Raw genomic sequence first — 14,411 nt, 5'->3', positions numbered from 1 at the left:
ATAAGGGGAGCCACGGAAGAAGATGAAGTGGGGTGTTTGTCCAGTGGTTTTCCATTTTTACTACCTCTTTTTGATTAGAATGGAGGGTCCAATCGACTATTCTGCTGAGTAAACAAGCTTTATAGTAACTTGCCACATCTGGCAGGTTGAGTCCTCCTCTGTGTTTGGGGGCTGTAAGACGAGAAAATTTAATCCTGGGAGGTTTATCTTGCCAAATGAATGTTCGCCACATAGCGCGAAGAGACGAGAAGAAGGCAGAGGGAATGTGTATGGGGATAGTTTGGAAAAGGTACAACAGTTTGGGGAGGATGGACATTTTAAGAATAGCGGCCCTTCCGAACCAAGAAACCTGGATATTCCTCCATGATTTCAAGTCTGTTCCAATTGCTGACAAAAGGGGTTGGTAATTGGAAGAGAAAAGATGTGACAGATCTCGTGGGATATGGATGCCCAGGTATGGGAGAGACGAATTAGCCCATAAAAAAGGGAAATTGGACTGGCATCGTTCCACTTCAAAGGAAGGAAGGGAAATGTTGAGGGCCATTGATTTTGAGTGGTTGATTTTAAGGTTGGATAGGGAACCAAAATATTCCAGGTCTTTTAGCAGGTTTGGTATAGATATGTGCGGTTGCGATAAAAACAAGAGCATGTCGTCCGCAAACGCAGCTACTTTATGGGTGGAGTTACCCATCTGTATACCATGAATATTGGGGTTCTGACGAAGCATGTTTAAGAGGGGTTCGAGGGACAACACAAAAAGGATGGGGGACAGTGGGCATCCCTGTCTCGTGCCGTTGGTTAAGCGGAAGGCGTCCGACAGGTGGCCATTGACCCTGACCCTGGCAAATTGGTCTGTATAAAGGGCCTGGATGTTTGAGAGCATCCGAGTTCGGAACCCAATGGATTCCAGGGTCTTCAAAAGGTAATCCCAGGCCACTCTGTCGAACGCCTTCTCAGCGTCCAGAGAGAGGAAAAACCCCGGGGTTTGGTTTGCAGTTAGCCAGTGATGGATGTTGAGAGCTTTTGTGGTGTTGTCCCTCGCCTCTCTGCCGGGGACAAATCCCACTTGGTCTAGGGAGACAAGAGATGGTAGAAAAGGGAAAATTCTGTTGGCTAGAATCTTAGCATATAACTTGGCGTCGACATTTAGGAGGGAGATTGGTCTGTAGCTTGTGACTAAGGAGGGATCCTTTCCTAACTTCGGGATTACTGAAATATGTGCTTCCAGCAAGGAAGGTGGGTGAGAAGGTGATGTGGCCAGACTTCCAAACGCACGGAGGAAGTGTGGTGTAAGAATATCAGCAAAAGAGCGATAGTACTGGAGCGTGAGCCCATCGGGACCCGGGCATTTTCCCGGCTTCATTTCTTTGAGGGCTCGATGTAGTTCCTCTCCAGTTATGGGGTCTTCTAAAGAAATTGAGTCCGATTCGGAAAGGGGGTTCATGCCATGCCTCTGGAAGAAAGTATCCAATTGAGCTTTCCTGGCCTCTGAGGAGGGTTTATGAGCAAGAGAATCAGCAAGGTTATATAATTTCCTATAGTAGGATTCAAACTGTTTCGCAATAGCAGGGTTAGAGTGGTGATCCTTGCCAGAGGCATCTTTGATCAGGTGTACTGGGGACGACGTATGTTGCGGACGTACTGAGCGTGCCAGTAGACGACCACTTTTGTTTCCTTGCTCATAGAATAATTTGCGGGAGAGAACTAGTCTACGGTGAGCTTGCAGACCCAGCTTGTCTCGCAACTCAGTTCTCACCGCTGTCAGATCTGATAAAGTGGATTGAGCCTGGGAACGCTTGAAGGATTTTTCAAGTGTTTCGAGTTTGGAGTAGAGATCTGTGAGTTCCTTCTGCCGAGCTTTTTTAAGTGAAGCTGACAATGCAAGAAATTCTCCCCAAATCACGCACTTGTGCGCCTCCCATTGGGTCAGTGCTGTGGTGTCAGGGGTGTCATTTAGATCGAAGTATTCCATCAAGGTATTTTGGAGCTTTGTGATTACTGTCGTGTCTCTTAGAAGTGAGGTATTAAGTCTCCAAGACTTGCATCTCGTCTCAACTTCTGGAAACAACAGGGTCAAGGTGATAGGGTTGTGATCTGATAAGACACTAGATTCTATAGAGGAGGAAGAGAGGTAAGGAAGGTCCGGTTGAGAGAGAAAGAGGTAATCGATTCTGGAGAATTTCTGATGAGGTGAAGAAAAGTAGGTATAGTCTCTGGTATCTGGGTGGGTCAGTCTCCAGGTGTCATGGAGCCGGAGAGATTGAAGCTGTGTGGTGATTTGGCGAAGAGCCTTGTAAGGAAGAACGGAGTTACCTGTGGAGGAGTCAAGCAGGGGGTTCAGAGGGGCGTTGAAGTCCCCCCCAAGGATTAGGAGTCCAGATGTGAAATCCTGTAACTCCTGAATGGTCGAGCGGAAAAAGGCCACCTGCTTGGTGTTGGGGGCATATACATTTGCAATTGTAATTGGGCGGGAGGCAAGGAGTCCCTTAACGAAAAGGAACCTACCATTAGGGTCTGTCTTGGTGTCGATCAATTTAAAATCTAGTTGACGTGCCAAAAGAATAGAGACCCCTCGCGATTTGGTGCCTTCCGTCGTAGAGTGAAAACCCGTAGGAAATCGTTTGTTAGAAAGGTAGATCGGGTCACCAGTTCGGAAATGGGTTTCCTGGAGTAAAACAATTTGCGCCCGGAATCTGTGGGCTTCTGCTAATATTTGAGAGCGTTTTTCTGGCACGTTAAGGCCATGTGCGTTTAATGAAAGGATTTTGACGCGATTTTGTATCTGTAACAACTTAGGGTTAGACATGTTGAGGGGAAGGGGGGGGGGGGAAAGGGGGGGTGGGGGGAGAAGGGAATGGGTCAGAAAATGAAGAAGGAAGGAAGAGAAGTGGAGATAGAGAGGGAAAAAGAGATATTAGAAGAGTAGAGAGAAATAGAGAATGAGAGTGGGAGACGCCCCCAGAAAGCTTACCAAGGGTACCGGCAAAGCCTCACTCTAAGGGCCGAAGAAATGCGCACTTGGTGCTTGAGGTCAACGGGTGTCTGGTACGATATGCAGGCACCCGTTGTGGTGTGGGGTGGGGTCTTAGAACAAAAACCAGATAACCGTGGAACTGTACGGCATTGGGGGACAGCAGGGAAATGAAGAAGGAGTTGGTTGGTGTCTCTAAAAGTGAACAATGAAAGAAAAAAAAAAAAAAATGGGAATAATTTGTATTTTAATGATCTTTGGTCTTGTGAAGCCAGGGTCATCTGAGGCTCCTGCAAATACAAGTATAGAGGGTAGGAAGGGGATAACCGCCACAGAGAGACCTATTGGTCTGTATAAGGCTTAATTGTAATCGCCTCAGCGCCCATGTCGAGTTAGGACCAGTGGAACCGGTGTCCTGTTCAAGATGGGCGTACAACAGCGGCAAATATGCAGTACATTTAAACTGAACAGTAAAGATAAGTATAACTTCATGTAAACATTTTTTAACGACTGAAGTACATAGTGTAAGTTGGCAAAAAGTTATAACGGTGCATAAACATTCAACAGAGTACCTCAGGTTAGCAAGTAAATTCTATTTAATTCTATCAAGCCTGGATGTGAAGTGCATTTCAATGAAGGATTTAGCTTGAATAGTCAGGAAAGAAGTAAAATCAGATTGCTGGGGGAATTACAGGAAGAGGAATAGAGCATAGGGGGGTCAGCAAGAGGAGGGGATGAGAATAGGGGAGATGAGGACTGGGAAAGGAGGCGGGGGGTGGGGGAGGAGAGAGAAGATGCAGGAGGAGGAGGGGAAGGGAAGGGGGGAGGGAGGGAGAAAGGGGGGGGGGGAGAATGAAGGGATAAGTGTATGCAGAGGGAGTTGGCTTATGGGGGTAACTTTCAACCAGAGTTAAGCCAGGAATGAGCGTCACACTGGCAGCCTTCTAGGGACATAGGGGAGGAGAGGAATCCCTGATGTGAGCATGGGGGGGTAGTCAAAAGAGAAAGAGGCGGGGGAGGATGAGCTGGATGAGAAGGGATGACATATGGGTATAGAGTAGGTGAAACGCTGGAGTATCAGGAGTAGAAAGATATAGGAGTGTCGACCGACACTAACATAAAAGACATAAATGATAACAGTCTCTGCGTGTAAAATATCAAAAAAAAAAGATGGGCATATTGGGTGAGGACAAGGAGAAGGAAAGAACTCACATTGGCAGGCATCCAGGCTTGATAGATGAGTGAATTCAGAGATCTGCATGTTCCCTCTGCTGGGCTGGGGAGCGTAGCGGACTGTTCCGATGATCATCTCTTCCACGGTTGGGCGTTGAGCCATGATGGGATTGGCGACGTCTGTGACGATGGCGTTGGGATTTCGGGGTTGATGAGGATGTGACTGCAATCCAGGGTTCCGGGGTGTAGAAGGTGCTGTACCAGTCAGGTAAGTCCATTATCGGAATCTCCATGGTTTCGCAGAAGGCAGGGAGATCCTCCGGGATTCTGAGTGCTGCGGATCTTCCCCGGAATGTTGCGGATAGACAGAAGGGGAAGCGCCATCTGTAGGTAATACCCTTAGCCCGCAGAGTTTCTAGCAGGGGACGAAGAGCCCGTCTGTTCTGTAGGGTGATAGAGGACAAGTCCTGGAAAAGTTTGACCTCAGATCCCTCATAGGATAAGTGCTCTCAGGCTCTCGCCTTCTTCAGTATAGCCTCCTTTACTTGATAGTTAACCAAGCAGGCCACCACATCTCTCGGGGGGTCCGATTCAGCTCCTCTTGGCCATAAAGCGCGGTGAGCCCTCTCAAAATCCACAGGAGTGTCTGCAGGACGCTCAAGCAGGTCGTTGAAGATGGCGGTCAGAGCGGGCATCAAGGCTGGGGGTTCCACCGACTCAGGGAGACCCCTCAGGCGGATATTGTGTCTCCGACCACGATTATCGAGATCTTCCAGATGCCTGTTGATCTCGATAAGATGTGCTGTGTGGGCGTCTGTGGAACTTTGGAGCTGCTTAATGGCGGTAGCCTGGGTGGCTGAGGACTTCTCTGTCTCAGTGAGACGTGCTGTTACCGAGCGCAGCTCTACTGAGAGTTCAGTGATGGCGGAGCCCAGGGTATGTTTAATGTCAGCAGCGACTGACTGAAGGTCTGCTAGGCTGGGTAGTGGAGTCGCAATGCTCGTTGCCGCTTGGAGCGGTGTGGGAGGGGGAGGGAGCGTTCCAGGCGAGCGGGGTGCTGGAGATGGTGAGGCCGCTCGCAGGCCTTCCCTCTGAGAACGGAAGAGCGCCGGAATGTTACCCGAGGTCTGGACGGTCCGGTCGGGTGTTGCTCTACTGGCTGAGGCACTGCGACCCGATCTCACCATTTTGGGGCGATATTGAGACACCGAAAGGCTGTATTTAGTCCCCCAATGCAGAGAGCTCCTCTAACATGCAGCCATTCAAGTCCGCTGCCAAGCCACGCCCCCAATACTATAACTTTAACGCAAACCAAATAATACACGCTTTTTGGGATTTTGTTTTTTTACCAAAAATATGTAGCAGAATACAAATTGGCCTAAACTGATAAAAATATGATTATTTTTGAATATGATTATTATATTATTACTGATAAAAAAAATATGATTATGATAGTGTTTTTTCCAAAATTGTCGCTCTTTTTTTGTTTAAAGCGCAAAATCTAAAAACTGCAGAGGTGATCAAATACCACCAAAAGAAAGCTCTATTTGTGGGGAAAAAAGGACATCCATTGTATTTTGGTACAGCTTTGCATGACCGCGCAATTGTCCGTTAAAGCAACGCAGTGCCGAATCGCCTGGTCATTAAGGGAGTAAATCCGGAGCTGAATTGGTTAAAAAAGGAAGTTGACCACTTGCAAAGGACAGTTATAAATACTAAAAATGTAAATGTCTCGGATGATCTAGGATTAGGAGCCGTTTGAGAAGCCAGCATAGCCAATGACATAACCCCCTCCACTGAGATCTCCGACTATGACCAATCCCTGACTAATCTCTGAAAAAAATGTAACTAATTTATTTATTTTTTTTCTCAGGCATGTTTAAATCCGTACTTTTGGTTACAGATATACTCAATATCTCCACAGAATTATACTTAATATCTCCATAGAATGATACTCAATATCTCCACAGAATGATACTCAATATCTCCACAGAATGATACTCAATATCTCCACAGAATTATACTTAATATCTCCATAGAATGATACTTAATATCTCCATAGAATGATACTTAAAGCGGAGTTCCACCCAAAAGTGGAACTTCCGCTTTAGGGAGTCCTGACCCCCCGACATGCCACATTTGGCATGTCATTTTTTGGGGGGGGGAGCGGGTACCTAGTTTTGACAGGTACCCGCTCCCACTTCCGCTCTGAGCGCCGCGGCGCCCTGAACGGAAGTTCTCCTCTCCCCCTCCCTCCCTGCAATCTTCTGGGACACGTCAGAGGTCCCAGAAGATTGCTGGCCAATCACGGCGCGCAGCGCGACTCGCGCATGCGCAGTGGGTACCCGGCTGTGAAGCCGCAAACTGTAACAGCCGGGTGCCCACAGCAGTGATGCCGGCGCCGAGGGAGAGGATCGAGGCTTCCGGCGGCCGCATCGCTGGACCGTTGGACAGGTGAGTCAAATGGCTGGAACTCCGCTTTAATATCTCCATAGAATGATACTTAATATCTCCACAGAATGATACCTAATATCTCCACAGAATGATACCTAATATCTCCACAGAATGATACCTAATATCTCCACAGAATGATACTTAATATCTCCACAGAATGATACCTAATATCTCCACAGAATGATACTTAATATCTCCACAGAATGATACCTAATATCTCCACAGAATGATACCTAATATCTCCACAGAATGATACTTAATATCTCCATAGAATGATACCTAATATCTCCATAGAATGATACTTAATATCTCCATAGAATGATACCTAATATCTCCATAGAATGATACTTAATATCTCCACAGAATGATACTTAATATCTCCATAGAATGATACCTAATATCTCCACAGAATGATACCTAATATCTCCATAGAATGATACTTAATATCTCCACAGAATGATACTTAATATCTCCACAGAATGATACCTAATATCTCCACAGAATGATACCTAATATCTCCATAGAATGATACTTAATATCTCCATAGAATGATACTTAATATCTCCACAGAATGATACCTAATATCTCCACAGAATGATACCTAATATCTCCACAGAATGATACTTAATATCTCCATAGAATGATACCTAATATCTCCATAGAATGATACTTAATATCTCCACAGAATGATACCTAATATCTCCACAGAATGATACCTAATATCTCCATAGAATGATACTTAATATCTCCACAGAATGATACTTAATATCTCCACAGAATGATACTTAATATCTCCACAGAATGATACCTAATATCTCCATAGAATGATACCTAATATCTCCACAGAATGATACTTAATATCTCCACAGAATGATACCTAATATCTCCATAGAATGATACTTAATATCTCCACAGAATGATACTTAATATCTCCATAGAATGATACCTAATATCTCCATAGAATGATACTCAATATCTCCATAGAATGATACTTAATATCTCCATAGAATGATACTTAATATCTCCATAGAATGATACTCAATATCTCCATAGAATGATACTCAATATCTCCATAGAATGATACTTAATATCTCCATAGAATGATACTCAATATCTCCATAGAATGATACTTAATATCTCCATAGAATGATACTCAATATCTCCATAGAATGATACTCAATATCTCCATAGAATGATACTCAATATCTCCATAGAATGATATTTAATATCTCCACAGAATGATACTTAATATCTCCACAGAATGATACTTAATATCTCCATAGAATGATACTCAATATCTCCATAGAATGATACTTAATATCTCCATAGAATGATACTCAATATCTCCATAGAATGATACTCAATATCTCCATAGAATGATACTCAATATCTCCATAGAATGATACTCAATATCTCCATAGAATGATACTTAATATCTCCATAGAATGATACTCAATATCTCCATAGAATGATACTCAATATCTCCATAGAATGATACTCAATATCTCCATAGAATGATACTCAATATCTCCATAGAATGATACTTAATATCTCCATAGAATGATGTATCTTATGAAAGCAAAGTCCCTGTAGAATAAAATGATGACGGTTGAATTTTTTTTTATTGTGCACGATATTTGATGAAGTGTTCATCAAATCTATATTTTCATTAAAGAAATACACTAAAATGAATTGTAGTGCACACAGATACAATGAAATCCCCAATGTTTTTTCACAAAATAAAAGATAGAAGTTGTGTCAAGTAAATAGATACCAAATATGTCAAGACTCAAAATGTGTGCTCCAGTAAAAAGGCAAAAAGTTTTGTTGCTCAAAATTACCAACAGCTGACACTTTAACTACTACTACTACTATGGACCAGAAGGTTTTCCCCTTTAATGACCAGGCCCTTTTTTTGCGATTCGGCACTGCGTTATTTTAACGGACAATTGTGCGGTCGTGAGACGCTGTACCCTAAATAAAATTGATGTCCTTTTTTTCCCACAAATAGAGCTTTCTTTTGGTGGTATTTGTGTGCGTTTTTTATTTTTTGGGCTATAAACAAAAAAAGTGACAATTCTGAAAAAAAAATATATATATTTTTCGCTTTCTACCATATGACATTCCCAAAAAACAAAAAATTCAAAAATCTAAATTTTTTAACATTTTTGGCCAATTTGTTTTCTGCTACATATTTTTGGTAAAAAAACATCACAATAAGCGTATTTTGATTGGTTCGCACAAAAGTTATCGCGTCTACAAACTACGGGAAAGATTTATGTCATTTTTATTGTTTTTTTTTTACTAGTAATGGCAACGATCGGACCCCCTGAAAATTGCGCGGTCGTGCGACGCTGTACCCAAATAAAATTGATGCCCTTTTGTACCCACAAATAGAGATTTCTTTTGGTGGTATTTGATCACATCTGCAATTTTTATTTTTTGCGCTTTAAACAAAAAAAGAGAGACAATTCTGAAAAAAAAAAAAAAAAACAATATTTTTCAATTTCTGCTATATAACAATCCCCCCAAAAATAAAAAAAATGTTCATCATTTTAGGCCAATTTGTATTCTGCTACATATTTTTGGTTAAAAAAAAAAATCGCAATAAGTGTATATTGATTGGTTTGCGCAAAAGATATCACGTCTACAAACTAGGGGAAAGATTTATGGCATTTTTTTTTTTTTTGACTAGTAATGGCGATCTGTGATTTTTAGCGGGACTGCGACATTGCAGCGGACAGATCGGTCCCCTAACTGACATTTTTGACACTTTTGGGGGGACCAGTGACATTACTACAGTAATCAGTGCTAAAAATATGCACTGTTGTGGTCCCGCCATAAATATTATAGGTTGGGCGATAAACCTACCACACTATTGGCTAGGAAACTGGCTCCCCGCCCCTGTACGTCGGCACTGCCTAGACTACGCTTACGGAATGGTGCACTATCACGCAATCCTGATCTGCTAATGGCGAAATTTACAGTGTTCTACACTAAGCTTTATCGGGCTCCTGCTCTGTATGACAAGGGCCTGGCTGACACCTTTTTTAGCGACGTGCACATGACCGCGTTGGCGAAACCCCATGTTGACCTCATGAACGATGAGATTACAGAGCTGGAGGTTAAACAGGCGATCAAGAGTTTACACCCCTCTAAGGCTCCCGGGCCCGATGGATTTTCGGGGGTTTACTATCGCAAATTTCAGGACTTTTTGTCCCCTCACCTATGTGCCCTTTTTAACGCACTTCGTCAAGGCGAATCCCTTCCTCCCCCGGAAAACGCGGCGTTCATACATGTACTTCCGAAACCGAGGAAAGACCTTACTACTTGTGAGAATTATCACCCGATTTCTCTGATCAATTCAGACCTTAAAATCCTGGCCAAAATTATGGCTACCAGACTCAGCTCTTTCTTGGCCCGATATATCCATCCAGATCAGGCTGGGTTTGTCCCGGGTCGCCAGACCTCTGACCAAACCAGACGGGTTCTGGATATTATCTCAGCAATTCAATCAAATTGGAATGGGGAAGGCCCCCGCAAGGGAATGCTTCTATCGTTAGATATCCACAAGGCTTTTGATTCCCTGTCATGGGAATATCTGTTTGATGTTCTGTCACGGTAAGGTTTTGGCTCCCCTTTCCTCACCCTGTTGCGCGCACTCTATAGCACGCCTACGGCTATGCTTATGCTGAATGGTTACACTGTGGGCCCTATACCCATTTGTAGGGGAACCCGCCAAGGTTGCCCCTTATCCCCTCTCCTTTTCGTACTAGCACTGGAACCACTGGTGCTTAAAATCCGGGCGTCGGCTGACATTAGAGGGGCGATCTGTGGGGGCACAGAGCACAAGTGTGTCCTGTTTGTGGACGATATCTTGGCCATAGTTACCTTGCCAATCACAACTCTTCCTAATTTATTTGCGCTGCTAGACAAATTCTCACGCATATCGGGTTTACAGATCAATCAAGCAAAATCGCAAGCAATGGACCTTTCCTTTGAGGAAACAACGGTATCTGCACCACGGCAATCATACCACTTTATCTGGCACTCCGAAGCATTACCCTACTTACATTCATTTAATACCAACCCTACACACATTGTACGCCAAAAATTACGATATATTCTGACCTCAACCCAATGGAACACCTTTGGGATGAATTAGAGAGAAGACTGCGAGCCAGGCCTTCTCATCCAAAATCAGTGCCTGACCTCACAAATGGGCTTCTGGAAGAATGGTCAAACATCCCCATAGACATAGAAAAACTTTTGGACGGCCTTCCCAGAAAAGTTGAAGCTGTGATAGCTGCAAAAGTTGGGTCAACTCAATATTGGATACTACAGACTAAGACTGGGATGCCATTAAAGTTCCAATACTTTTGGTAATATAGTGTATCTACTGGCTTCATAGCTTCTCTACAAGAAGACTATGGGGTTAGTTTACTAAAACTGGAGAGCGCAAAATCGGGTGCAGCTGTGCATGGTAGCCAGTCAGCTTCTAACTTCAGGTTATTCAGTTAAGCTTTGACATAAAACCTGGAAGCTGATTGGTTTGTATGCAGAGCGGCACCAGATTTTGCACTCTTTAGTTTTAGTACATCAACCCCACACAGTGTGTATATTCACTGGACACAACAGCCGTAAGGCTGAAATAATAAGATGACTTTCCAGATCTTTTTGTAGTTCGAAGTCTCTCTTTGGCTAGTGTTTTTCAGGTTGGGCCTATTTTGATACCTACAATTCTCTGCAAGGATATAATACATGGATATAATTATTGCTTTTTGTATGTTCTCTCAAAATATATTTACTAGACACAATGACAAACATTTTGGAATAATAAGATTAATTTTATTAAAGTATATGATCCTTAATTATCTGCTTAGTAAGAATGATTGAATGTGTATAATACTTTGTGACATTACTAATCCGTATCCTGTCTTCCTGACCAGCTGCCACCGAAAACCAAACCCAGTGCTATTTCTGCTATAATCCAACAGAAATACAATTTTGCAACCAGATCAAGACCTGTCCAGTGAACTTTCATTTCTGTAGAACCGTCAGATTGAGTCCAAACACAGGTGAGTGAGTGTCCTGATTCAATGGGGACATAAACCAGCTTCAAGGTGGTTGTATGTGATAGCTGGGTGGTGTAAAGATGGCCATACACATGGCAATGTGATAGAATGTTTGAGCCTTCAATTCCATTTTACGTCCAAAATCACAGACCTAAAGTCAGGGTGTCCAGTGATGTGAACATGGGGCTGGGGATCCTGGGTGATGTTCTTGACCATGTTTGTTCAGTAGGGATCATGTCATGGACCACATTTGTTCAAAAAGGATTAGCTCAAAGGTTCGGTCCAAACCTTTAACTCTTCCTAATTGACTAAAATGTTGATCTATGTTGACCTATCGTGACCAATGTTGAGGGATAAGGGCCTAAAAAAGGATGTAGGGGTACTTAGTAAGGAATCTAGAAGCCTCTTTATAATAGAGGACAAAATGTGAATAAACACACGGAGGTATAGAGCGGGTATGTGTCGTATTCGGTGGTGGATCCTATTCTCCTCTACAGGTCCTAGGTTGGACGTCTATGGGGGTTCCCGGGTGGGAGAGATCCTGGGGGGAGCTGGGGTCTGGTGGTGTCCCGGCGGTGTGGGATATATACTCCAGGCATCCGCGGGGTATCAGTGGTACAGGTGTTCAAAATATGAAGGAAAGGCACATAGTGTAATATTGCCAAAAATTGGTTTAGTTCCGCAAGAAAAACAAGATTAAGGGTACACACTTACGAATGCCCCCCCCCCCCCCAATGTAAATCCATCATCAATCAAGGTGTCCAGTGATGTGAACGCAGGTCTGGGGATCCTGGGTAATGTTATTGACCATAGATATTTGTTCAATTGTATGTAATTGACCATATATGGTCAATAGGGATGAGTTCAAGGTTCAGTCCAAGCCTTTTGCGCATCCCAACTGACCATATCTGGTCATGACCAAATATCACCAATGATATCACCAGGGATCCCCAGCCCTGTGGCCTTCCAGCCCAAATGGCATATACAGTAGCAGTGTCTCTACCACTATTATCTATGTCTATGACAGCTTCTTATCGGTCAGTGGTTGGTTGGTTGGTTGGTTGGTATGTTCTCCCATTAACCATAGAGATATTTTATACATCATTGTTCAATATTGTGCTCTGATGATTCTGAGTCTTTTAACCACATGCAATATTAAAGGCCTGACAAACGGGCGTGTTTTGAGCCTCCAAAACATGTTGGGTGTTTTAGGTGACCATATGATAAATCTCACAATTTGGTCTGGCGCTGCTGTTGTGTTTTTACAATTTGAATCACATTCTGGGTCCCCACTGAAGGGGGGGCCTTGTTTTATGTGACCAGCCCCAGCAGAGCCAGTGTTCTGCTTCCTTCATCTTACTGAACAAAAACAGGCATTCCGAAGTCTCTGCGCCTGTGGATATGTTGATTTTGTTTTTACAAAGATTTTTATTAAAGTTTTAAAAGTTGAATAACAAAGATACAAAAGGCAATTCACAAGTCCTATAAAAAAAAAAAAAAAAATAGAAAATGAGGGTACATCATTTTGTGCCGAAACATTACAACTAGCACAAGCCATCACAAAACTATACTAAATTCTTCACTATCCACGGGCAAGTCCAGAGGGTATGAACATTTGATAATATTATGTCACATAGTGCAGGTCAGTAGGGAAAGTAATGCCTTTATGGTTGTAAACCCAGAGAGAAGAAAGAAAAGAAAAAAAAAAAAGGCGGGGGGTGGAAGGGCTCCACCTCCAAAGACAAGGGGGTCGGAAACCAGAAGAGAATGGCACAGGAAGGCCTTTTAATACATGGTTTTTGATGCATTAGAACAGTGGTCTCCAAACTGCAGCCCTGGGGCTGGATTTGGCTCTTTGCTTGCCTTTATCTGGCCCTTGGGGCACTATTCCACCAACTGACACCAATTATGGGGCACTATTCCCTCTACTGATACTATCAACAGGGCACTATTCTTCTCATTGATATCAACCATGGGGCACTAGTTATACCCAGGGCTTTTTCTTTTTTTTGCAGGAACGTGGGGGAACGCGGTTCCGGCACCTCCAGCAAAAAAATTATGCAATGGCAAGGGGTACTGTAGAGTACTGAAGGGTCTACTGATGCTGGCTGCTGGGGGATCTATTGTTGTGGCGGGTCTAGTGTTACTAGGGATGTGTATTGTTGCAGGTGGAGGATTTATTGTTGCTGGAGGAAGGTTAATTGTTGCCGGTAGCAATCTACTGTTGAGGGAGGGGTCTATTGTTGCTGGCTGCTGGGAGATTTGGTGTCACTAGTGGGGATCTATTGTTGCTGAGATAGGGGGTATTTAATGTGGCGGATCTATTGTTGCTGGGGGTTTATTATTAATGGGGGGATCTATTGGTGTTGGCTACAGGGGATCTATTTTATTGCTTTTCTTGTTATCACTCGGTATCATTCTTCTCTGTTCTCCAAAAGGAATGGTGCTCGGAGGTGGGTAGGGGGTGGAGATAAGGAGTGATTTGGAAGAAGGGAGTACCTTCACCTATTCCCTGAGAAAAAAAGCCCTGGTTATACCATTAAAACCAATAATGGGGCTCTGATGTCAGGGTATTTTCTATTCCCACTGGCCGCAGTCCAGAAATCCTGAAGGACAATAAACGAGCCCTTTGCATAGAAAGTTTGGATACCACTGCATTAGAATAAGACCGCTTCCTCTGACGCTCCTTAACCCTATTCCAGGAATTGGTCCACCCAAAGCTAACATTTTTTATGGTG

The 14,411-nt window shown here is 43.4% G+C and overlaps 1 pseudogene across 1 annotated transcript in view; it reads left to right on the top strand.

The window, feature by feature from the left end:
• LOC309556403 overlaps positions 1-14,411 on the top strand; it is a 76,867-nt pseudogene that overhangs the window by 57,611 nt on the left and 4,845 nt on the right. The window contains exon 4 of the transcript in view: positions 11,548-11,676. The product of the transcript in view is annotated as an uncharacterized misc_RNA (transcript). The remainder of the gene's footprint in view (positions 1-11,547; positions 11,677-14,411) is intronic.

This window comes from Pelophylax lessonae (genome assembly GCF_965119305.1).
Source record: "Pelophylax lessonae genome assembly, chromosome: 5".
NCBI classification, from domain to species: Eukaryota; Metazoa; Chordata; class Amphibia; order Anura; family Ranidae; genus Pelophylax; species Pelophylax lessonae.
The sequence above is the reverse complement of the archived record's forward strand: the minus strand, read 5'-3'. Positions and strand labels throughout refer to the sequence as shown.